Source organism: Loxodonta africana, chromosome 8 (genome assembly GCF_030014295.1).
Source record: "Loxodonta africana isolate mLoxAfr1 chromosome 8, mLoxAfr1.hap2, whole genome shotgun sequence".
Taxonomy (NCBI): domain Eukaryota; kingdom Metazoa; phylum Chordata; class Mammalia; order Proboscidea; family Elephantidae; genus Loxodonta; species Loxodonta africana.
Window position 1 is genome coordinate 79,461,657 of NC_087349.1, and position 27,659 is coordinate 79,489,315.

Sequence of the window (27,659 nt, forward strand, 5' to 3'; positions counted from 1 at the left end):
GTCACAATGAGTCGGAATTAACTCTTCACAGACTTTTTTTTCTTTGTTTTTAATTGAGTCTTTATCATCCAGTAAACATTCACGGTCTATTAAGAGACACATGTATACAACTATGATGATATAGATGTAAAATATTTACAATAAGTTATGGGAACACGGGAAACGAAGCAGATCAGTTTACTTGGTTGAAGAAAGACCTCCTGAAAAGGTGACTTGTCTAAAAAGATAAGTGATACTTTGCCAAATGCAACAACAACTAAGGAAATTTCACACAAATGGGAAAAAAAAAGTTCTAAAATCACAATGTATTTTCAGGAAAATAAGGATTGGCCTTGTATGAATAGTGTTTAGGAGGCATGAAGAAAAGTGAAGTGATTAAGAGAATGCAGAACCTCTGTGTGAATTTCATGTGACCACTAAACAAGGTGTTAGTGGGAAATATTGAGGGAAGCCGTATTTCATTTTATCTAGGTTACAAATTCTCAGCAAGTCTTTGTGCCTCTATCTACCTACCTATTTCTGTCTGCTGCCTACCTAGCTATGTGTTTGATTTACCTTATCTATTTATCTGTCTTTCCATCCACTCATCTATCAGCTATCTACCCCCATTTGAATTCACATGCACAATATATGAATGGGAAAAAGGAGATGAGACTTTTTCCTGGACAAAAAAATAACTCTGATTTAGTAGACTGGTATGACAATGAGGCCTGATATTGCCAGTTTGATTGTGTGTAGGACATTTTTCATAAATTGAATAAGCTCAATCCAAAGGGCCAATACTTTGATGGAAATATTTTCAGAGCACTTATACGATATTCTTAAAAAAGTATATCCTTTAAAAAATATGAGCTCATGAAAGTATTAGACATCTACTTAAAATATGCAACAGTGTACATAGTTTCAAATTTTATTAAGATCATGCTAGCAAAAAAAACACAACAAAACTATGAAAACCACGTAGTTAGGAAGTTATTGCATAGGGAAAGTTTTCAAAGTATGGCCTTGGGTTTTGGAATCTCCATTAAGCAAACAGTTATTAATGAGAAAACATTTTACTCTTAGGATATATTTGCTATGGATTCACTGATTGAAAATATAACTTTTGAATGAGCTATAGACTGTTCTTTGTCAGAATAAAAATGGTAATTTGATGTCCCATCAATAGAGGACACTTTTTTTTTTTAGTGCTTAGATGTTAACTTACCTCTTTAAGGTAGATAGCAATTAGTATGATTGAGTTAACTCACTGCCTGATATTAACACTGACATTACTTTTTCTGAAAGGCCTATGCTTGAACATGAACTTGATTTCTTCTTTTTCAGTATCTTTAATGAAGTTCATGAAAGATCTGACAGACTAGGCTAGATTATGTTAAAGGTATGGATGTAACAAAAGAGTGTCAACCACCAGAAGCAAGTTTCAACTAAATATATAAATTGAGTAAATTGTATTTTTGATTTTTAATAGACTCCAGAGGGATAAATTTTAATTATATGTTTTAGTACAATTAAAATTTTAATTATTCCTTTAAAAGACATGGTGGCTAACTTACCTCACAAGATAATGTGAATACAATGGGTTAATAATATTTTAAAATAAAAGTATAAGCCTTGTATTATTCAGTATAATTTGTCATCTCCCAAGTCGTGTGGATAAAGACAGAGATCTGCATTACTCATATCTAACTTTTAATAAACTTTATATTCTCCACATCCTGGCATATAAAGCAATTTTATCTTGGGTATGAAAATATTATAATAACAGAAAAATTCAACTTTCTATGTCTTATTAACAGATCTCAAAAACTGAGAATGTTTGGTGTTCTTTGACATGAAGCATTCTTTGAAAGAATTGGTAGTACACACACAAAATATTTTTGGAAAGAGATGATAGTACACACACAACTATTTGAAAGATGACAGAAGGGACTATCTTAGTATATGGATCTCAAGCAGAGAGTGTCTCTCAATTTAAAAAAAAAAAAAAACAACTGGTCAGAAACATACACTCAAAACAAAACAAAGAATTTCAGCAACATCCAGTATTCCAGAGGCTTTTTCTCCAGCCCAAAGGATGTATGAGTCTTATGAACACATACTTGAGTTTTGGTTTAATTGTGATAGACTTACTTTCAAGAGTACAAAGAACCATCCGAATCTGCTCTCTGCCCCCCCGCCCCCGCCACACACACAGTGCATAGACCTACGCATACTTATCATTATTTAGAGATCAAAGGTAAACAAACTCGAAATATGTACCACTAAGATTGGGAGAGCATGACAGTGCTGACACCAGTAGGCATGAGATGTACTTGATCCCGGGATGGTGTGAAAATGACGAGTTAGCAGACTGAAGAACAGATGGCCCCTAATCACCCCATGTGGCTAAACACACAAATGCCAATGTCAGAGACGCCTTACCTTTGCCCCGTCTGTCCCCTCTAAGCTGGTTCTGTTATATTAAGGGTTATTGGCTTTTTGGCCCTCCCTGCAATCAGCTTTTGAAGTCCATGGCCAAGAAAGCAGTGTGAGAATACCATTACGAGGAAGGTGTTTGCTTAGAGACTATTCTAGATGAGAACTGATGGATTCCTTGATAGTCTAGCAGGGAACCACAAACTTCGGCCAATATCTTCTAATCCCCTGAGGGTTCAGGACTGCCCACCATAAAAATATAATGGGCTGTTTATCTGAGCAGCTGGGAGATAACATCTTAGAGTTACAATCTGGGTTAACAGACTGGTGACATGAAGCAGTAAGAAATGCAAATCCCTCCCCACCCTGGGAAAAACAACATGTGAACAACCCAGTATACAGATACCATTGGGTGCCCCTTTCTCATGCTAATGAGAGGCACAATTTTCCCAGCATTTTTCTGTTAAATAAATTAAATCTACTTGGTCAGAAAAGGGTAGATCCCACCCCTTACTCCAGTTGCATGTTTTATACTGTTTTTGAAGTTTGGGAATATGTTAGGAAATATTCCCACTGGCACAATCAAGTGAATTTTTGTGGCACATTTTGACTTCTTTTCAAAGAATGTTTAAATTCACTGACATTCGTCATGACCATCTAATAAGATACTACAGAGATTCCCAACAAGATGTGTGATTCCCAGGGCTCCCATATTGCAACAGATCAAATGAGATTATATATATGTGTGTGTATATGTATATATATATTCTCAATACTATATTTTCTCCTGTGATCCTTCAACTTTCTGATGGGGCAGAATTAAAGTATTTCAAAGTGGGAAAAAAAAAATCATCCTTCTCTAAAGACCTAATAATTGTTTGCATTGCTGTCATTAGTGAAAAGAAAAGCTAGGCTTGGTATTTAAACAGTCTATTGAACATTTAATACAGTGGAGATTTGACGATTTTACTATTGTTTATTTCTAGTGAGCCTGTTTGTTATTATCAATCAAGTATGAGAATCTCATGCTCATAGAGTGGTTTTCCCCCCAAACAGATAAATCTCTATGATTATGGATAGTGATCAAATGAACCACTTAATTGCCGGTTTTCACCTCATGGGATATTAAAAAAAAACTATTGCCGTCAAGTTGATTCCAATACATAGCTGCCCTATAGGACAGAGTAGAACTGCCCCATAGGGTTTCCAAGGAGCACCTGGTGAATTCGAACTGCTGGTCTTAACCACCAGGCCACCAGGGTTTTCCATGGGATATTAACCATATATAAATATGTCCATGAATCAACTGCAATTTTAACTTAGTTCATTTTAATCATTTCCTAAACACTTGATAGGATTGTTTTTGTAACAAATCTTATCTAATCATAAAAATTTTGTGCACCGTCAAGTCAGTTCTGACTCAGAGTGACCTGTAGGACAGAGTAGAACTGCCCCATAAGGTTTCCAAGGCTGTGATCTTTACGGAAGCAAACTGTCACATCTTTCTGCTGCCGTTGGGAGCCAAGCACTTAACCACTGTGCCACTAGGGCTCCTTCAGTCATAAAAATAGGGTCCATGTATTGGTTTAATATTTTTGATCTAATCTTTTTTATCCTCAACTCTGCATATATAATTTCTTATCTATTGTGTTTAATAAGTAGCTTTTGTTTTCATTCCTTTCAGTCATTTCCCCCAGGCGCTCCTTGGAAACTCTGTGGGGCAGTTCTACTCTGTCCTATAATGTCACTATGAGTCGGAATCGACTCGACAGCACTGGGTTTTTGTTTGGGTTCTCAGGGATAAAGCATATTATTTTACACCAGATTCAACTTAGTCATAAGCTTTGCCTGGTCTTACCTACAGTGTTTTCTTCTGCCATTTTGTTAAGCCTGTAAAGTGGTAGAACAGCTAATACACATAAAATTGCTCTGAAACGTGTAGAAACAGCCTCAGTCACAACTGCCTAAAGGAACCTTTATGGACGATGGTTACCAGAGGCTGAAGCCTCCAAAACTAGTCTCAGGGAGAGTACACTCGATCTCCATCAGTTTTCCTATCCATGACTGACGGAAAAATGAAATGTCTACCCTCAGTGGGAACGTGCCCTAGTACTGCCTTCTCTTACAACTTGAAAACTTTCTATTGGTATTAAGAATCTGCTTAATCAACCCTAGCAAATGTCTTTTCTCCCTCCTGGGACTGTTGAGTAAAACATGGATTCGGGCAAAGCCTTCTAATGTGTCCTTAGGAGAGTCATCATGGTGAGATCCACAAAGGGGTGGGGGAAATGAACAGGCTCCAGAAGACTGCCTTTAGCCAAAACTAAGGAGAAAAATGAGGCTTTGGCAGGAGGAACTCCCTGTGTTTGAAACAAAAGTATGAAAGGGAAGTATGTCAGTAAAAAGATTTCCCAGTAGGTTCATTTGGGATAGAATTTTCAATATAATGAAGATAAAGCAGTTTTTGAGAACCCCCTCTAACAACATTTCATTTCTAATAGAATTGCCTGTGAGCAACTGAAGCAATTGACAAGGGCAGGGGCAAATACTTGATAGAATAAACTGTGTAACACTGAAATCACCAAAAATACGCTTACCTCAGTTAAACATCCTGTTGGATTGCCTAGAATATAATTATTTCCCTAAATCAAATTACCAAACAACAAAATTAGCAAACCAAAACAAAAGAGGAAAGTTTGGGGGTTTTAGTACCTGAGGAATTGAAAATGTTGGGGGAAAGAAATCTCACAGTATTTTTAAGTACAGCATTTCTCTGTCCTCAATGTGTGGGCTTCCTCAATGCAGAACTCTCACTGATCTAATTCCTTTGAGTGTTTTCTAATAAGAATAATTACCCACAGTAACAGCACTTGTTTACATGTGGCATTGTGCTGAGGGTTGAACAAGAGAAATTGTGCAGACATAGTGATACAATAAAGCATGGTACAGAGTTTTTCCCGGGGAAGTGAGCAAATACATTCAGCAATTCACTGCATGAGCTATTTGCAAACAATTTACATGCTTGTTGTTGGGTGCCATTGGGTGGATTCTGCCTCATAGCAACCCTTGTGACAGAGTAGAACTGCACCATGGGATTTTCTTGGCTGTAATCTTTATGGAAGCAGATTGCCAGATCTTTCTCCAGCAGAGTAGCTGGGTAGCCTTAAACTGTCAGCCTTTTGGTTCACAGCCAAGTGCTTAACTGTTGTGCCACTAAGGCTCCTTTTTACATATTTAGGCCAGAGAATAAGTTTATTGATCAGTATGGGAAAAAGGGGATACTTTGAGAATTGATGGAGAATCTGGCCTGGTGGTTAAGAACAAAGGCTCTGGAGCTAGCCAAATCTGGGGACTTGGGTTCTGGTTGACCCTCTTATTAACGACATGACTTTAGGCAAGTTGTTAATCTCCTAAATCTCAGTTACCTCATTTGTGAAACAGAGATAACAACTGTACTTTATAGTTTGTGTAAAATACTTGCATAGTGCCTAAGCAGTGTTCAAGTGTTAAACTAAAATTAGGTAATAATTATGTATTTAGATGAAAATCCTTTGAATTTTTCATCTTTCTTGGCTTCTGTGTTACTAATACTTTGTTTCATCACTCTTTCAACTAGAACTCCAGTGGAACTTCCTCTCTTCCACTTTCCGAGAACATCCGTACGTCTTCTCTTTTTAGCTTCCTTAATTTTCCCTTTTACCATTATCTCACTGGCTACCAGTATTTGACCGTGAACAGGCTTTTACATCTTTGCTGAAAACACAGACACTTATCCTTCTTGTCATCTGTTTACTGTCATGTTTTCAGCTATGTTTTTTGCCAAACACTCATATTTCCTACCTACGTCTTAGAGTAAGCCCTGGTAAGTTGGAGCTTCTATTCCATTCTGAAGGTCGCCTCTCTTTCATTGTTAGTCACCATTAGTCAAGAATGTGCCATTTGGCTGGCTTTGGCTTGGGATCTCTGTAGTCTGGTACGCTGTTCTCTCTCTCTATTTTATCAATCTGGAGTCACTTTAATGTTCCAAATGGAATTGGAGCCAGACCTATGCACAACTGGCAAATGATCTAGGATCAGAATAATGCTGGCCAAGATTGGGAACAGAGATCCTGCTGAAAGTCTGAAGCTTCAATACTTACAATCGGCACAGTTCTTATCTCTCAAAAAAACACCCAAAGATTGAAACAAGTACAAGCTTTAAAATACTGTGGATAAAAAATGTGTATTTCCCCATTTCTTTTAAATAAAGGCCATTTTCTACTTTACTGAAAAGCAGCAATTTACTAAAAAATAAGATTTATTTCTACTTTATATATCCATATAATGGGAGCAGAAGATGATTATGAAAGACATGCTGTTTTTCACACTGACAACGTATTTTTAAAAAGGAGGAGAAAGAAATGATGTTGCTAATTAGTCAGAGAATTCACAGCCTACCTAAGGGCAGCAGGATACTATGTTGGTATTGTATTAAAGAAGTATAACTAACATAAAATGTGGACTTGGCTTGGCCCTTAAGTACATTAAAATCTATTTGGAAGAATAAGAAATATGTAGTAGGGATGAATTTGCTCAAAAATCCCTAGATACATGAAATATTGCACTGGTTTATTTTTCTAAATAAAATTTGATCTGGCTGTGAGCTTTCCACTTGCAGATCCTCAACGTAAGTCTCTGGGGAGCCCATCGCCATCCACAAAGTCATGCCTGAGACCTGAGTGGGAGGGCAGATGGGGGTTTCAGAGTTAATAAAGCTTCAGAGGGCTTGTAGCTTTCAGTCCAACACGGTTGCTATTGCCGACTGTCCAATCGCGTAAGGTCCATTTGAAGGAAAGTGGTTTCACTCTGTGCCAAGCAAGCAGGCAGGGACTTTTTTCTCCTTTGATTACCAATTTTACAAGCTTTTGGTGCTCTGTTGCATCAGGAGATGCTTCCCCATTAGCACTCCTGCCACTTTCTGCAGAACGGTTAAGGGAAGATAAAAAAAAAACAGCTGCCATGGAGGTGATTCCAACTCATGGCAAACCCATGTGTGTCAGAGTAGAACTGCGCTCCGTAGGTTTTCAGTGGCTGATTTTTTTGAATAGCTTGCCAGGCACCTGTGCATTCATTATTCTTTATTTGTTCCTACACATCTACTTTCCAACATGCTCTTTGCCTTGAGGGGCTAACCTCTATAGACTGCTTCACAAGACTCCCTTGATTCTTGATGGATGTGGCCAATGTGGGATGGGGTGGCAGGAGCTCAAAAGGTAGAAGGGGAGAAAGACTGGAGTATTTATTCCCCAGCGCCTCCTCCTATGTCCACCTGGCCTTGGGCAGTGGCTGCATTCTTCTTTGTATGGTCACAGCTCCTATCACCTTGCCTTTTTCCCCCACAGCTGCAGATTGTCTCACTCCCTTTCTTTGCCTCTCAGCTCTAAAGGATGCAGTGGCTTCCCACTCTTGCAAGTACCTTTGCCTGGCCCCCATCTCAGTGAAGAATTGTATCTAATAAACTGCCTTCTTACATCCTCTAAGATCTCACCTGATTTCTGCTAGAACCCAGACTGATGTTACTAGGGATGCAGTTGTGAGTTAGATGAATTCGCTGATTCATGCAACTTACTTACGAGGGAGGGATGGGAGTGGAGAGTCAGATAATTAGCAAAATTCAATTAAACAAACATGGCTAATGTTATTAGTAGTAGATATTCTTTTGTATTTGCTTGTAGAGATATGATATGCAGTGCAGTTTTCTTACAGTGTTTAAGCTCAGGAAGGCCCTATTTGCAGAAGTGAGCTATCCAGGAACTTGTATCCTAGCGATAGGACAGTTTGGGTGTAAACTTTGAGGAGTAGTGAATATAAGGTAGAGAAAAAGACCTTTTTTTCTCTTCACACCAGGAGCAGCAGCTCCTTGTGTGTCCAAAAGATTAGAAACCACAAGGAGGCACTGTAGAAACAGGCTCCAGTTACAAACCAATGAAACCCAAGGTGGAGAATCCATCTTGCAGGATATTGTACCAGTCAGAAGATAGAAACGTGTATTTTTTTCTTTACAGTTTAGTTTGAACAACAACACAACAAAACAATATTGAGTTCAAGGTAGAGGGAGAAGAGAAAGCTTCTCTACACAAATCACTAGAATGCTTTGATTTTGAAAATGTATACCAGGTAACATAGAACAATGCAAAGAGTAACTATCTGTTAGAAATTTTTATCACTAGGTAAGGTATATGAGATTTTAAATGACTTAATTCTTAAGTGATTTAGTTTTATTTTAAAATACTTTTTAACGAGGGGACATGCCATAAGAATTTACTATGCATATGAAGAATTTATTACCCAGCTTTCTTCCCAGTGTGGTCATTTTGCTAGTGTACGAATTCCCCATAGGTCTTGTGATGTCAGATTGTTAGCTACAATTTGACAAAAGGTCAGTCATACCATAGCATTGGAAAAGCAGTATAGAATCCAGTGACAATGTTGTTGTGGCCCGTCCTTATGAAAAGGACCACAGGTTTTTAGAGCCACAACTAAGCAATTCCTTGGGGAAGAGTGGAGAAATGATCCCCAGTATTATGCAACCCAATGGTGTGAAATCAGATAATCCTGGAAGGAAAACAAAACTTACCAAAGGGCAACATGCTTACAGTTTGCTGTACTCTTGGTAGGGTAGTGACATATTGGTGGGGAGGAATATCTGGAGAGTAGGTATAAGAATATCAGGTCATTTTTAGCACCATTCAGGTGCAGAAAAATCTTGATATAAGGGTTAAAGACAACTGACTGTCTTAGAGTGGATCCTGAGCAAATTTATATCCCTAACATAAGTCATAGTGCTATTTTCACAATACTTGTTCCATGATAAGGTATTTTATTGTAAAGGACAGTATTATAAAGATTTAATTTTTATACTACTTCTTAGCATATAGTAGAGAAAAACTATGTGGGGCACATTTTTAATTGTTGCATGAAAAAGTTGGTGCTTCACAAATTTATGTATCTTCTTAAAATGTTAGTATTCTAGAAAAAAGCATAAGCTGGAAGCTAGCATTGTGCCTTTACATAGTTAGCATACTTTACGTACTTAGCAGTTAATAATTTTTCACTGAATATTTAGATATGAACTTCAGAATTAAATGGTTTAGTTTTAGATCCAGTATAATAGCAGAGCTGTCTTTGAGAAATTATTTCCTTCTTTTGGCTTCAATTTTCTCGTATATCAAAATGGACATAAAGACATATATTCATGGGTCGTTATGAGAATTAAATGAGATGTAACTTTTTGGAAACAACAAAAGTATCTGAGAAGTATAAGAAATTATTATTATAGATTTTTTTATTCTTCGTTATTAAATAAGAGACCACTGAAAATGTTCTGTATTAAATTAATATTTTCACTGAAAATCAATCTAATTCAATTGTTCTCAACTGGAGGTGATTTTGTGCTCTAGTGGGCATTTGCCAGTGTCTGGAGACATTTTGGTTGTCTTAACCGGAGTGTGTTACTGACATCTATTTCTTAGAAACCAGGGATGTTTCTAAACATGCTGTAATGCACAGAGCAGCCCTACACAAAAAAGAATTATCCAGTCCAAGATGTCAGTAGTGTGGAAGTTGATAAATGCTGATCTGATTTTAGGATTTAAAAAAATAGTAAAAATAAAAACTGTATATGATGTAAACTGTAAGGGTTCTAATAAATGATAGCTTAGAATTTGGGATAAGACAGATTTGTGTTAAACCTATATTCAGGCATTGCAGTTTCATCAAGGACGTGCTCGTACTCCCTGAGAATTATATTATACCGGAGTTATGTTTTGTACTTGTCTCATTCCTACATTACAAATAAAAACCCAAACCAATCCCATTGCCATCGAATCGATTCTGACTCATAATGACCCTATAGGACAGAGTAGAACTGCCCCACAGGGTTTACAAGGAGTGGCTGGTGGATTTGAACTGCTGGCTGTTGGCTAACAGCCGAGCTCTTAATGGCTTTGTCACCAGGGCTCCTTACAAATAATACCAATCTTAAAATATTAAAAAATAGAGTTTCCTGTGAAAAAAAATTTCCAAAATACTGGCAGCATATATGAATGGATATTTTCTCAGCTTGAAAATGTCCTCTTTCTCTTTGGGGGGTAAACAGAATCTGGCATGTTTGAGGACTAGTGTATAAATAATGCAGTCTTTTCAGCAAATGGCTAATTTTCATGGTCAGACTTTCTCCAGTTCTTATCCAAATCTCTTCCACATCCCCTCCGGAGAAAGAGATCTTAATTTTTCTGTGTCTAAAATCTGTTTGTATTCAAGCCAGTCACTCATATCAGAATAATAGAATTTAAACTACTTGACATAGAAATGTTTTTCATTTGTAGATGGGGGCTGGTGTCAGAGTAGGATGGGAGGAAGTTTGGCAAGCCATCTGATGATTATTTAATACTTAAGGGATTAGGCTACTTGACATAGTTGGTGCCTCCCTTCTAGACATGTATAGTCCAAGATTTTAAGGTAATGACCTAGCAATACATACTTTACTCCCCCCTCCTTTTAAAAGATATGCGTACAATTTTCTTTTTGTTTCACTTGGACCACACGTGCCCAATTCTGTGCCAGAAAATAAGAGGAATCCTTACCAACCTTCCTAATTATGGTTGACATCATGGAGTACATAAGTCTTTGTTAAAGCTTTGAGAGGTGGTTCAGTAGATGAGAAAATACAATTTTATTCTAGGCGGAAGAGAAGGTAATAAACCCTGGAAGCTGGGAATGTAAAAGGAAATCAAGACATTGAATAACAGTGAGGGGATTAAAGAATAGGAAGTATAAGTAAGGGAAGTATAAGGAATTTCAGGTTGTGGGCAAGTAGAAATAGTTAAATAAATTTTAATTCTCCCCTTGAGTGTTCTCAGAAAAGGACGGCTGACAAAAGGAAATTCCAGTTTTCAGTTCTTACTTGAAATAACCAAGATAAAATACAAAGATAAAATAATCACTGTAAATTAACTGTTCAGATAATTCAGGTACAAAGCAATTAGTGGTGTGCTGGTAAATGTTTGAAAATAGGCTCTCAAAAAATAAATAAGTAAATAAAAGAGAGAAAGAAGAAAAGAAAAAAAGGTCCATGGTGTAAATACTCCTACCTGGCCAATACCAAGCTACCAAAGTGAAGTTACTGAACAAAAGTTGAGAAGAGATATGAATTAGCAAGCCATTATATAGTATTTCTACCACATAGATACAATTGACATAAATAACATCAAGAGCATAGATAATAGAAAAATGTAGTAAAATAATGAGCAAGTGATGAGTTTTGAGTATTTATAATGTTTTTAAAATATATTTCATTTAGATTTATGTAATTTAAGTTTTAATAATAGCTGTACTCACAAAATTTCTGAAAATTTAACAATCAGCTCTTACAAGCCAGTATGAGATGGCCCTAGCACACCACAGATGGGGATAGTTCTTTCAACGTCCCACTTCACTTTGCCTGTATACAGTCGAAACTTGACATAAAATATGGTAAGAAGTCACTGAAGATGTATTGAAGGTCAATATATTAAATTAGAAACATAATTGTTGAAATTTTGACCATTAAGAGCATAGCAGAAAAGAAACCCTGAAGGAGGGAGTTCACTGTAAAACGGGAAATAAAGTATACCTGGATTAGGAAATGTGTAAGTATTGGAATATATGATATGATAAAACTAAGAAGAGATTATAGAAACAATATCAAATGAGGAAGATAATTTAGTAAATAAGAATTATTTACCCTGCTCATATTTGCATTTAGATTTAAAAGGTACTATTGTTTTTCTTTTTTTTATTGGATTACAAAACCCCCGTGTGTTGTCGTTGCTAGGTGCCGTCCAGTCGGTTCCTACTCATAGCGACCCTGTGCACAACAGAACGAAACACTGCCCGGTCCTGAGCCATCCTTACAATCGTTGTTATGCTTGAGCTCTTTGCTGCAGCCACTGTGGCAATCCACCTCGTTGAGCGTCTTCCTCTTTCCCACTGACTCTATACTTTGCCAAGCATGATGTCCTTCTCTAGGGACTGATCCCTCCTGACAACATGTCCAAAGTATGTAAGACGCAGTCTCGCCATCCTTGCTTCTAAGTCGCATTCTGGTTGTACTTCTAAGGCAGATTTGTTCGTTCTTTTGGCAGTCCATGGTATATTCAATATTCTTTGCCAACACCATGATTCGAAGGCGTCAATTCTTCTTCAGTCTTCCTTATTCGTTGTTCAGCTTTCGCATGCATAAGATGCGACTGAAAATACATGGCTTGAGTCAAGTGCACCTTAGTCTTCAAGGTGACATCTTTGCTCTCCAATACTTTAAAGAGATCCTTTGCAGCAGATTTACCCCAATGCAATGCGTCTCTGGATTTCTTGACTGCTGCTTCCATGGCTGTTGATTGTGGATCCAAGTAAAATGAAATCCTTGACAGCCTCAATCTTTTCTCAGTTTATCATGATGTTGCTCATTGGTCCAGTTGTGAGGATTTTTGTTTTCTTTATGTTGAGGTGCAGTCCATACTGAATGAAGGCTGTGTTCTTTGATCTTAATTAATAAGTGCTTCAGGTCCTTCTCACTTTCAGCAAGCAATCCCTGTGTATCTTGGTCAGAAACATGTATGTATGTATGACTACTGACTGATAGCATGAGATCGATTTGTATGGGTTTGTGAGTGTATGTGGGGATATGTGTTAAAGTGTGGCACCTGCCAGAACAAATTTGAAATGCGCAGTTTTTTTCATTAAGTACCCTTGAAATCTTTTGTAATTAGAGCATGAAAACCAAATAGACATTTTCTTTGGACTGCCTGAAAATTTAAGGTACGTTTTGTCCTTATACCAAGAGAATTGGGTACTTTAACGGGTAAACCTTATATTTCTATGGCTTTTATCTAAAAAAGTTTCGTTTATTGCTCTGGGTTTTTCAGTCTCATTCTTGTCTGCAGAAAACCACAATAAACTATTTTTTTTAAGTGGATTTAAAATAAAAGTAGAATGCTTCCTTTTGGAGGGGAAAAGGATAACAGAAAATTGAACTTAAAGAGAAGTAATATTACAAAAAGCCATGTGCCACAAGGAAGCTTTGAAAATGAAGCTATGAAAAAAAAATGAAAGAATGACAATTTGTAAATCAGGAGTCCAGAAGTTCTGTTTTATGATTATGTTGCAGTTTAATTTCTTTATATCTTTCTGCCATTGTTAAAAAAACAGCCAGGACTTCAAAGGGAGCCTGCATGTGTTCCGAATCAGGGCTTCAGAGCTGATGTCTGACAGCCCAGAAATTAAAACGAAATAAATGTGCTGTTTAAACTCCCGTTTTTTCCCAACAACAACAACAAAATCACTTTTTATGTATTTAGTTTTTTTTTTTTTCTTTGTTAACTTTAAAATTCTCTTTCCTTCCATTTTTCCTCATTTACCAATTATGGGCAGGGGCCTAGGAAATGCAGAATTCCCATGAACTTCAGAGGGAATTTCAGACAACCAGAGGGAGATGTCAAGACTTTGGAATCAGCCTTTGTGACATTTTCTGTACATTAAAACAGATTCCCCCCTTAAAAAAAAAGACAAAGACCCTTAGTTGTTAGGCCATGCCCAAACACCTGCGTTTGACTATTCTTGCATTTTCTTGGGATGACGGAAACAGACATCTCCAAAGAACAAAGAAAGGCTCCGGAATGGTTTGTGTTTGAAAGTGCACTAGCGTGGATATGAAACGTTCGTCACTAGCCAGAAACTTGGCAGCCATTTCTTGGAGCACTGAAGAGAGTAATCAGAGCTTGACACAGAGGGCTGTATTATGTGGGGGTAAAGAAGAGTCCCTGAGGGACTGACGAGAATCATAGATGGAAAGGGACCTTGATATCATCTGAAACAATTTCTTAGTTTTTTAGTTGACAGTGAGGCTCAGAGTGGTAACGTGGTTTGCTCAAGATAAGGCAGCTAGAAAAGTGTCGTAGAAGTTTGGGAAATTCTATTTTCTGGCTAACGAGATGGGGATTGAAGCTACTGGGGTTCAAAGAAAAACAGACAGGAATTCTTTGCGTTTAGGGACTACTTAGGGTTGCTTTGAGTCGAAATTGACTCAACAGCAGTGGACATCAAGGCCATTGCTTCTAAGCCTACCCCTGCTTTCCTCTTTCAATCAATATTGACAAACAGCTAGGAAGAGTGAAAAAACCACAGCCAAGAGCAAAGGGCTTCCCCGCCACGTCTGTGCAAAGAAACTCAGCTAGCACGCCACTCTGGGAGTATTGCAGCATTAACAGGCCTGGGTTCTCTTTCTCCTCTCCCGTAATGCCATCCCACAGTCTCCACATCTGGCCTGCAGAGCATCCCAGAATGAATATTTATTTCCGGACCCTGAGAGGCTTTCCTGAGCATTGCTGGGTAGAGTCTACCTTTGTGTTCATGTTAAATTACATTCTGAGAGTATATAGTGCCCACACGAAGGAGATGATACCCCTCAGTTTTCACAGTATCTTAGAAGTTCTGTAAGCATGTGCGGTGGAGAGAAATTAAATAGCCCATAAAGATGAGTTGAAATGCTTTCAAAGTTCACAAATACGAAGTCTTTATACATTCCTTGAAAAAGAGCAAAGAAAATGCCAGAGCATTAGTCTCCCTGGCTCAACCACTTTTACCATGTTTGCAGTCCCAATTCAAGCACAGGCACTGTTCAGCCTTAATGTCTCTCTGAACATGAATGTGAGGAAAACTGACATTTTACTTATTCAAAGAACACTTCTGTGTTGGTTACTGGCTTATAGGCCAAGAATTAGGATGTTGAATCTCTGTTTCAGAATCTCATATATATATATGTGTTATGTACATATATATAAATATATACGTATATGTATATACACACACACATATATATATATGTGTGTGTGTATATGCAGGAAAAAATGTGTGTGGATCAAGGAAATTTCTCTGAATGTAATGATGGGGGCAGTAGAGCTAGACCTTGAATGATGAGATAGACATAGATGAGAGGAGGAGGGGAAGCAGATGGAAAAAATGGCACAAGCAACTGTATCACAGTGATTCTCCAATAACCATTTGCTGATTTTACTATGTTCTAGGCGTTGTGCTGAGTGATTTACATCCATTATTTCATGTGTGGAACCCTGGTGGCTTATTGGTTAAGAGCTCAGCTGCCAACCAAAAGATGGGTGGTTCAAATCCATCAGCCGCTCCTTGGAAACCCTATGGGGCAATTCTATTCTGTCCTATAGGGTTGCTGTGAGTTGGAATCGACTCTAGGGCAACGATTTTTTTTTTCTTTTTTATCGCATGTATTCATTATAATTTCAGATGTTATTATGCCTAATTTACAGAAGAAAGAATGGAGACTCATGGATGTTAAAGAATGTGCCTGAGATCACATAGATAACAGTGAGGAAAGTGGACACAAACTCCAGAATTTGTACCCTTACCCAGTGCACTCTCCAGAAGGAAAGCCTGCAGCCGATTCAGGAAAGAGAATTTGACAACAATGGCACATTTACATAGAAAATATTTACAGAGGGCTTTGATCCGTAGCCTTGTAGTTTGAGCATTATCATTTACAGATGTTGGGGATTCACTTCTAGATGATCTATTGGCAGAAATAGAGACATTAGGACAAGAAGCTGATGAAGATAGACAATGGATAATATCTGGTATTGTTAGCTGCCATCAAATAGACCCCCAGTGCATGGCAACCCCAGGCACAACAGAATGAAATGCTGCCAGATCCTGTGCCACCCCTGATCGTTTCAGATCTGACCTCCATGAGGCTTTCCAGTAGCTTATTTCTGGAAGCACATCAGTAGGCCTTTCTTCCTATTCTGCCTTAGTCTGGAAGTTTTGCAGAAACGTGCTCAGCATCACAGCAACACATACGGCTCCATTGACAGTCTGGTGGTGACTGTACAAGAGGTACATCAGCTGGCAGTTGAACCTGGATCTCCCAATGGAAGGAGATAATTTTACCACTGATCCACCAGAGCCCCCAGATAATATTTAGACAGGTCCAATTCAAGTTAATAGTGAGATGTACAAAGAAATGCCCTACTGGCAATTTGTGATTGAGGATTAAAGCTAGGAAAGGAAGGTAGGGAGAAGTGGAGATTTTAGTCTTTGGCTTAAGGATAATGGATGTAACTATGACAGTGAAAACATTCACCCGTGGACAATGTTTACAGGGCCCAGGTTTAAGAGTACCAACATTTCTTAGAAGTAGGTAGGGATGTATTCAGGGTCGTACTATATGAAGAAGGAGGAGGCATCAGGACATAGAAGAACTGGTTACAGGATACAGAAGAGGAGAGGAAGGGGAAAACCTGACTGTGATGTCATAAGGCTATTTGAGAAGAATGTTTCATGAAGCAGGAGAGTGTAAAACCGATGAATCATAAAGAAATTCAGAGTATCAGCTAAGAAATATTACATAGGTTAATGTATTTAAATAAGATATTTCAATAAATTGTATTATTTACAGTTTTTTTTTTTTTTTCCTCTTATGTATGCTAAGAACTGACATAAACATTCCAGGCTTTTTGTAGGTCATCACTAAACATTTCCTTGTTCATATAGTCCAGCTTCCCAGATTCTTTGCTCAGCATACAGATGAATAAGTATGGTGAAAGGATACAACTCTGAAGCACACCTCTCCTGACTTTAAAATACACAATATCCCCTTATTCTGTTCCAATAACTTGGTCTGTGAACTTGTTCTGCATGAGCACAATTAAGTGTTCTGGGATTTCCATCCTTCACAATGCTATCCATAATTTGTTATGATCCACAGAGTCTAATGCTTTTGCATAGTCAATAAAACACAGGGAAACATCTTTCTGGTATTCCCTACTTTCAGCCAGGATCCATCTGACATCAGCAATGATATCCCTTGTTCCACTTCCTCTTCTGAATCCAGCTTGAATTTCTAGCAGTTCTGTGTCAATATACTGCTGCAACCACTTTTTAATGATCTTCAACAAAATTTTACTGGCACGTGATATTGACGATATTGTTTGATAATTTTCACATTCTGTTGGATCGGTTTTCTTTGGAATAGGTATAAATATAAATATGGATCTCTTCCAGTCAGTTGGCCGGGTAGCTGTCTTCCAAATTTCTTGGCATAAACGAGTGAGCACTTCTAGTGTGGTATCCATTTGTTGAAACATCTCAACTGGTATTCCATCAATTTCTGGAGTCTTCTTTTTCTCCAGTGTCTTGAGTGCAGCTTAGACTTCTTCCTTCAGTACCATTAGCTCTTGATCATATGCGACCTCCTGAAATGATTGAACATCGATCAATTCTTTTTGGTAGAGTGATTCTGTGTAGTCCATCTTCTTCTGATGGCTCATGTGTCGTTCATTGTTTTTCCCATAGAAACCTTCAGTATTGCAACTCAAGGCTTGAATTTTTTCTTCAGTTCTTTCAGCTTGAGAAATGCTTAGCATGTTCTTCCCTTTTGATTTTTAAGTCCAGGTCTTTGCACATGTCGTTATAATTCTTTGCTTTTTCTTCTCCAGCCTTCCTTTGAAATCTTCTGTTCAGCTCTTTTACTTCATCATTTCTGCTGTTTGCTTTAGCTACTCCACATTCAAGAGCAAGTTTCAGTCTCTTCCAACATCGATTTTGGTCTTTTTTTTCCCACCTTTTTAATGACTTCTTGCTTTCTTCAGGTATGTTGTCCTTAATGTCATTCCACAACTCGTCTGGTCTTCAGTCATTAGTGTTTGATGCATCAAATCTGTTCTTTAGATGGTCTGTAAATTCAAGCTCATACTATATGAAGAAGAACCTGGAATCAGGATTGGAGGAAGACTCATTAACAACCTGAATTATGTAGTTGACACAACCTTGCTTGCTGAAAGTGAAGAGGACTTGAAGCACTTACTGAGGAAGCATAAAACAGCATAAAACAAAAATCTTCACAACTGGACCAATAAGCAACACCATGATAAATGGAGAAAAGATTGAAGTTGTTGAGGATTTCATTTTGCTTGGATGCACAATCAACACCCATGGAAGTAGCAGTCAAGATATCAAACAACACATTGCACTGGGCAAATCGGCTGTAAAAGATCTCTTTAAATTCTTAAAAAACAAAGATGTCACTTTAAGGCCTAAGCTGTGCCTGACCCAAGCCTTGGTGTTTTCAATAGCCTCATATGCTAATGCAAAAGCTGCAGGATGAATAAGGGAGACTGAAGAAGAATTAATGCCTTTGAATTATGGCGCTGGTGAAGAATATTGAATATACTATGCACTGCCGGAAGAATGAACAAATCTGTCTTGGAAGAAGTACAGCCAGAATGCTTCTTAGAAGTGAGGATGATGAGACTCCATCTCAAATAATTTGGACATGTTATCAGGAGGGACCAGTCCCTGGAGAAGGATAGTATACTTGATAAAGTAGAGTTGTCTTTGCTGTTAGGTGCCATTGAGTCGGTTCCAACTCATAGCAACCCTATGCACAACAAAACAAAACACTGCCCGGTCCTGAGCCATCCTTACGATCGTTGTTAGGCTTGAGCTCGTTGTTGCAGCCACTGTGTCAATCCACCTCGCTGAGAGTCTTCCTCTTTTCCGCTGACCCTGTGCTTTGCCAAGCATCATGTCCTTCTCCAGGGACTGATCCCTCCTGACAACACATCCAAAGTATGTAAGATGCAGTCTCACCATCCATGCTTCTAAGGAGCACTCTGGTTGTACTTCTTCCAAGACAGATTTGTTTGTTCTTTTGGCAGTCCATGGTATATTCAATATTCTTCGCCAATACCACAATTCAAAGGTGTCAATTCTTCTTTGGTCTTCCGTATTCATTGTCCAGCTTTCACATGCGTATGATATGATTGAAAATACCGTGGATTGGGTCAGGCGCACCTTAGTCTTCAAGGTGGCATATTTGCTCTTTAACACTTTAAAGAGGTCCTTTGCAGCAGATTTACCCAGTGCAATGCGTCTTTTGATTTCTTGACTGCTGCTTCCATGGCTGTTGATTGTGGATCCAAGTAAAACGAAATCCTTGACAGCCTCAATCTTTTCTCCGTTTATCATGATGCATAATGCAGGTTGTTAATGAGTCTTCCTCCAATCCTGATGCCCCATTCTTTTTCGTATTGTCCAGCTTCTCAGATTATTTGCTCAGCATACGGATTGAATAGGTATGGTGAAAGGATAGAACTCTGACGTACACCTTTCCTGACTTTAAACCAGTCAGTATCCCCTTGTTCTGTCCGAACAACTATTACTTGATCTATGTAAAGATTCCTCATGAGCAAAATGAAGTGTTCTGGAATTCCCATTCTTAACAATGTTATCCATAATTTGATATAATCCACACAGTCAGAAGCCTTCGCGTAGTCAATAAAACACAGGTAAACATCCTTCTGGTATTCTCTGCTTTCAGCCAGGATCCATCTGACATCAGCAGTGATACCCCTGGTGCCACGTGCTCTTCTGAAACTGGCCTGAATTTCTGGCAGTTCCCTGTCGATATACCGCTGCAGCCATTTTTGAATGATCTTCAGCAAAATTTTGCTTTCATGTGATATTAATGATATTGTTCTATAATTTCCACGTTCGGTTGGATCACCTTTCTTGGGACTAGGCATAAGTATGGATCTTTTCCAGTCAGTTGGCCAGGAAGCTGTCTTCCATATTTCTTGGCATAGACGAGTGAGGACCTCCAGCACTGCATCTGTTTGTTGAAACATCTCCATTGATATTCCATCAATTCCTGGAGCCTTGTTTTTCACCAATGCCCTCAGAGCAGTTGGACTTCTTCCTTCAGTACCATCAGTTCCTGATCATATGCTACCTCAAATAATTCTTTTTGGTAGAATGAATCTGTGTATTTCTCCCATCTTCTTTTGATGCTTCCTGCATCGCTTAATATTTTCCCCATAGAATTCTTCACTATTGCAACATGAGGCTTGAATTTTTTCTTCAGTTCTTTCAGCTTGAGAAAAGCCAAGTGTGTTCTCCCCTTTTGGTTTTCTGTCTCCAGCTCTTTGCACATGCCATTATAATAATTTTTCTTCTCAAGCCACCCTTTGAAATTTCTGTTCAGTTCTTTTACTTCATCATTTCTTCCTTTTGCTTTAGCTGCTCAAATTGACTACATCTGTGGAAAAAGACGATGGAAAAGCTCAATATCATCAGTCAGAACAAGGCCAGAGGCCGACTGTGGAACAGAGCATCAATTGCTCATACGCATGTTCAAGCTGAAACTGAAGAAAATCAGAGCAAGTCCACGAAAGCCGAAAAATGACCTTGAGTGTATCGTTCCTGAATTTAGAGACCATATCAAGAATAGATTTGATGCATTGAACACTAGTGACTGAAAACCAGACGAGCTGTGGAATGACGTCAAGGACATTAAGTATGAAGAAAGCAAAAGGTTACTGAAAAGACAGGAAAGAAAGAAAAGACCAAGATGGGTGTCAGAGGAGACTCTGAAACTTGCTCACGAAGGTCAAGCAGCTAAAGCAAAAGGAAGAAATGATGATGAAGTAGAGAGTCAGTGAAAAAGAGGAAGACCATCAATGAGATGGATTGACACAGCGGGTGCAACAATGGGCTCAAGCATAACAATGATTGTGAGGGTGGTGCAGGACTGGGCAGTGTTTTGTTCTGTTGTACATAGGCTCGCTATAAGCTGGAACCTACTGAACAGCACCTAACAACAACAAATATTTCCTGTAAATTAAGTCACCAAAATAATGGTAATATATATCCCCTTTCTTTCCATTATATTCATGCACAGCCAATTTGACCATATATTCCCACAAATGTCTAGATCTTAGTTTCAGACAGAAACAAAACTTCAGTCGCAAAAAAAAAAAAAAAAAAAAAAACTTCAGTAGATCCAGTTATTTGATTCAACCAGTAGATTGAAATAATCAGGTATCCTAGGAATCTGCTTCTTTTTGCAGATTTAAGGCTGACAGTTGGGATTAACCTGAGGTTTCCTATTAACCTCTGTTTTTTAACTTCAGGGGCCAAAAAGGTGTGTTCCACTGAGAATCATGGTGTCTGGAATTTAGTTCTCTGGTTGGGTATATACATTGCAAGTTTTTTTTTTTTTTAAAAATAACATGTCTCAGATCTTGTATTCAAATCAAGCCTTGTTCTTTGAATTATTAGGTAATAAAGAGGCAATAAAGGAGCCCTGGTGGCACAGTGGTTAAAGCACTAATGAAAAGGTCAGCGGTTCGAAACCACTGGTGGCTCCCTGGGAGAAAGATGTGGCAGTCTGCTTCCATAGAGATTTATAGCCTTTTTTTTTTTTTTTAAACCCTGTAGGGTTGCCATGAGTCAGAACTGACCTGATAACAGTGGGTTTTTATGTTTTTTCTTTTTTTTTTAACGAGGCAAGTACAGTGTAGAAAACTTTTCTCAGTAAATTCTTGTGCTAATAAATACTAAGCCATGATCAACTTAAAGGCCTAATCCTGATTCTAATATATTTAGGGAAAAAAATATCTTTAGCTACATGAAGTCAGGAGGGCATTTATGTGTCATTTTGCCATTTATTTCCAAAGAACTGCCCATTATCACAATACCCTAAAATTATTTATTTACCATTAGTGGGAAACCCAAACCAAACCAAACCCGTTGCCATCTAGTTGATTCTGACTCACAGTGACCCTTCAGGACAGGATAGAACTGCCCCATAGGGTTTCCAAGGAGTAGCTGGTGGATTCTAATTGCCAACCATTTGGTTAGCAGCCATAGCTCTTAACCAATAGCTCTTAACCAATACGCTAACCCATAGCAACCGTAGCTCTTAACCAATACGCTATCAGGGCTCCATTAGTAGTAAGTTTTCTTCATGTTGCCATTTTAACCAATATGCTATCAGGGCTCCATTAGTGGTAAGTTTTCTTCATGTTGCCGTTTTACTTTTCGTAATCCAAAATGATGGTAACTAGGTTTGGTCTAAAATGGAAGTAGATAGTTTCCTTTAAGATTATGTTTTGGGAAAGCCAGAACTGTCCCATCTGTGAAATCTTCCTTATAGAGGAAAAAACCTTTTATTATTCCAGAATTACCAGTTATATAACTCTTACAATGGGTCAGGCATTTTTCTGGGAACTTTGTTTTTAGTTGGCATCGAATTGATTCTGACTCATGACGAACCCATGTATGCAGAGTAGAGTTGTTTGATAGGGTTTTCAAGGCTGTGAACTTTCAGAAGTAGATGGCCAGGCCTGTCTTCTGAGACACCTCTGGGTGTGTTCCAACTGCTGACCTTTTAGCTAGTAATCAAGTGCTTAACTGTAACCTTCAAATATTGAGATGAGGCCCGCCAAATAAAGAAATTCCTGAGGAATACAATCCCTTGATGTAAAGTCACTGTGTCAGAGCCCTTCTTGAAAGCAGATTTAGTGGGGACCAGAAAAAACAGTACTTGAAAGGAAGGCTAGCATGAATTCCACGGCAAGGAAGAGACAAAAGGACAGGTTGAAAATGCTACCTCCTTCTGAATTTCATGGAAGCTTAACTCTTTTTTTTTTTTTTTTAACTCTGGAGTAACTCTATTATTTTGATTTTAATGCTTATTTACCATACAGATAAATAAAATAAAACTGAATCAGGGTTTTGTTTTGCTTTTAGTAGGCTTAAATTGTTGACTACTACAGTTATAAGAAATATGAAAAGATGAACACAAATGTCAGAACTGGAAGGGGACTTCAAACTCTAGTAGTTAGATGGCTTTCAAACCTGAGTGCACCTAAGAATATGTTAAGGGACTTATTTTAAATGCAGATTCTGGGTCGATGCCTTTGGATTCAAATTCAGTTGGAAATAAGGCTTAGGAATCTGCCTTTTGACAAACATCCATGTGATTCTGATTAGGCAGAGGTGAACCTTGCTTTAAGAAAACTAAAGCCTGAAATGGGAATTGGCTTTATCTAGCAGGTCATACAACTTGAGCTAGAACTTAGCTGATAATATCCGTCATAATCATTGAATAATGTGATTCAAAATCAGAATAAGTGGTGCCACACTGATTTTGTCACTGATCTTCACACAGACTAGACAATCTTTTCTAGCAACTACCACTCTTTGGGCAATAAGAATCAACAAATGCTTTGGGAGATCTTAAGCGGCTGGCAAAGAACATCTGCATTTTTCTTAGGAAAAGTAATTTCTCTTTAATGAATTTCTCTGAGGTTGAAAATATTATGGTGAGTTACACAACTCTTTTGAGACATAATGATGATGATAAAAGCCATATCACTTTAATAGTCACTTCAAATTTCTTTTGTCATCTTCTGTTAGGTAATTTTAAACACCCATTTGCTATTGTTTCTAAAGCTATACTACTTGTACTTGGGATAAGAAAATTTCTAAAAGTCACACCTAAATTAAATTTTCAGCTTATAAATCTGTCCCTTTCTAAAATCTTAAGTATTTATGGTAAATCCGAATCCATCCCAAGTGCATTCCAGCTTGATTCCCAGCCTAGTGCATCTGGGAGCATCTTTAGTCTGAAAATTGGTTGCCTAATCTCATCAAAGACTCTTGTTGAAAGATGTCCCTGACCTCCCAGTTCTAATAATTCTAGAATTACCAGGAGATTATGCTCCTTCATTTATTCTGGTACATAACCAGTTAGTCCCAAAAGTTCTGGCAGTTCCTCTTTATCTTTGATCTACCCATCCTGAATCTGGCCTCTGCTTATTTCACTCTCTCCACATTCAATTCCTCAGCCTTATCATCTTTTTTCAGATTACTTACGTGTCTTGAAGTGTGTGACCTGAAATGCCACCACCCTCCCTGAAATACTTCTGTCTTTTTAAGATTGCCTTTATGATTATGAAGGTTTTATAGTATTTTGGTATAAGATGGATATTGGGCCTCATCAACAAAGAAAACTGTTCAAAACCTTAAGATGCAAGACCTCTAGCTTGATCAAGGGAAGGCAACTTTTTCATGTCCTATACCTCCGATTTCAGGAGCCCTGGTGGCGTGCAACAGTTAAGCACTGGGCTGCAAACCAAAAGGTTGGCTGTTTCAACCCACCCAGCGGCTCCGCGGGAGAAGGACTTTTTGATCTGCTTCCATAAAGATTACAGTCAAGAAAACCCGATGAGGCAGTTCTACTCTGTAGGATGGGGCCGCTATGAGTCAGAATCGACTTGACAGCACACAACACCACCACCTCCAATCTGCGTGAGCAGGAGAAAAAAAAAATACAGGAAAAAATGATGAAGCAATGCTTTTTGGAATATTCAGCTTTCTTCCACAAAGTGTAATAATTATATTGAAATGTCTGATGAATATGAGAGGAGTTCCTGTTTTCACCATCCTTTATTTTAATTCAATGATTTTTAGATATGGCAGGTTCAGGCAAAGCCTATAACAAACTAAAATCACTCTGATAATAAGTATTTGAAATAAAACCTTTTTTTTTTTTTGTCTACATTGGCAAGTTTTATCATAGCATTTGTAAAGATTATGTAGGTACCTGGCCATGTTTGCACTGTACATTTTCTGCCATGATGTTGGAGAATGGGCTGCTTTTTTTTAGGACGGCCCTACTGAGCTCATGAAAAAAGCATTAGTTTCTCATAGGTTTTGCTAAATGTTTGTGAATGTTCTTTAAGTATTTTAATTAAATGGCAATTTATTTTAAAACATCAGCAATAACAATTGTGTAATAGAAGCCTATGAATTACAGAATTCTTAATCTTTAACAAATACATTTGGAGCCCATTCCTGTTTATTTAACATACAATTGCTATCTAATTTAATCTAAATTAAGTGGTTGCTTAAAAAAAAAAAAATTTTTTTTTTTTTTTTTTAACCTATAATTTGGAGGATTCCTGAAACTCCTCTTATGGCAAGAAAAACATGAAATCATCGTTTTTTTCCAGATGGTGGATCTTATCTTTTGAAATCAGGTATTTTTGGTCTTGAAATTAAAAACCTAAGCCATTTGGAAATTGCAATTGCAAGGAATGTTTTTGGCAAAGGGACGTATGTCCCCGTTTGCTTAGACAAGAATAATTTGTTTTTCTATCATTCAACAAACCTTCAAAATTTAGCTGACTCTTATCCAGCACTATGAGGATGAATTATCATCAGTCTTATTTATAGGCATCTGTTTATGTGGAATGCATTCCATGATGACTCAATAGTGAAGATTTTGTTTAGGCTGTTATTTGTTTTTAAAGAAAAAACCAGATAACTTTGGGTATTATATGTTAGGCACTGTGCTAGGTATAATGATCTTTTTTTCTTTTTTAACAATTAGTCATAAAGTCATCACAAGGACAAATAGAACAAACCAGTCCATAAGCAATGGTCAATACAATGGTTACTACAGATGTTGCCATGACCATCATTGCAAGAGATAAATTTGGGGAGTGTTGTCATAAATCGATGCTAGGATGAAGTTGAAACACAAGCTTAGGTCCATGAGTGTGGTTGGAAGTGAATTTTAGAGGCCTTCTTTTTGGTGGGGAAACCCTGGTGGCATAGTGGTTAAGTGCTATGGCTGCTAACCAAAGGGTCGGCAGTTCGAATCCGCCAGGTGCTCCTTGGAAACTCTATGGGGCAGTTCTACTCTGTCCTATAGGGTCGCTATGAGTCGGAATGGACTTGATGGCACTGGGTTTGGTTTTTTTTTTTTGTTTGTTTTTTTTTGGTGGGATGTGGAGGGAGTAATATTTCTTTCTCTAATGACAAATATCAAGAAGAATCAATTATCAATATTTCTTCTTCTGAAAATAAATTTTTGTGAATGTAGGTTAAAACCTGAATAAGGGGAATGGGTTACAGGCATCAACGCTTGAGGAGGATTATCATTCGGAAGGTTCCTTGGGTGGTGCAAATAGTTTGGCGGTTCAAATCCACCCAGAGGCACCTCAGAAGAAAGATTATACCCATTGAAAACCCTATGAAGCACAGTTTTACTCTGAAACACATGGGGTTGCCATGAGTCAGAATCAACTCGATGGAACCTTGTTTTTTTTGTTGTTGTTGTTGTTTATTTGTTTGTTTTATTATTCAGAAAAGATTGGCACTGTGGCAGTAGGACTAATACATTAAATTAGCCCTTTGGGCTTTGCCACATCTCCTGTGGGAATGATGACCATTATCAGCAACCAGACTGTTGACGTTCCAGAAAATCTTGACATCAGTCTGAAGGGATGCACAGTTACTGTAAAGAGCCCCAGAGGAACCTTTCGGAGAGACATCAATCACATCAGTGTAGAACTCAGTCTCCTTAGAAAGAAAAGAAAAGGCTTCATGTTGACAAATGGTGGGGAAATAGAAAGGAACTGGCTAGAGTGCGCGTCATCTGTAGTCATGTACAGAACACAATCAAGGGTGTTACACTGGACTTCTGTTACAAGGTGAGGTCTGTGTGTGCTCACTTCCCCATCAACATCGTTATTCAGGAGAGTGGGTCTCTTGCTGAAATCCAAAACTTCTTGAGTGAAAAATATATCCATAGGGTTCAAATGAGGCTAGGGGTTGCTTGTTCGGTATCTCAAGCCCAGAAAGATGAGTTAATTCTTGAGGGAAAAGACATTGAACTAGTATCAAATTCAGCTGCTTTAATTCAGCAAGCCACAGCAGTTAAAAACAAGGGTATCTGAAACTTTGGGATGGTATGTATGTCTCTGAAAAAGAACTGTTCAACAGGGTGATGAGTAAGATCTCAGAGTTGTCCAGCTATGAAAACCAGGCTGGATAATTCCTAAAACCTATGGGTGATATTTTTAAGATGCAATAAAATTTATCTGTTCATTTGGGTCTTTTTATTTTCAAAAGCCGTCTCTTTCCTAAACACTAGTAAAGATTCGTAGTCTTCAATGAAACTGACTGTGCTTTCCAATTAATTGGAGAGTAACAATTCAGAAATAAGAACACAATACTAGGGAAAAATAATAATAAATCAGTGCTTCAGTATCCTTTGGGTTTAACCACAGCAGAGCGGTTTTGAGGACAGAGCCTAGAGTCAGCCAACCCTGATTCTTATCACAGCTTTGCCATTGACTGAGCACGTGGATTGGGCAAGTTAACTTCTTTATAACTCATTCTCCAGCATGTGGAGCTGTGTCATGGTTAAATGAGATGTGTCTCAAACCCTTTCATGGTGCCTGGTTGTGTTAGCTCTCAGTAACTAATTTTTTTTTTTTTTTTAAGGGTAGAGACCACCTTTGTTTACCTCCTAACTATATCCTCAGTGGCGAGCACAGTTCCTG

The 27,659-nt window shown here is 38.0% G+C and overlaps 1 protein-coding gene and 1 pseudogene across 1 annotated transcript in view; both read left to right on the forward strand.

Annotated features, from left to right (window-relative positions):
• Positions 1–27,659, forward strand: part of HDAC9 (histone deacetylase 9) — a 794,698-nt gene that overhangs the window by 689,035 nt on the left and 78,004 nt on the right. The window lies entirely within an intron of this gene.
• Positions 26,062–27,108, forward strand: LOC111749719 (large ribosomal subunit protein uL6-like; annotated as a pseudogene).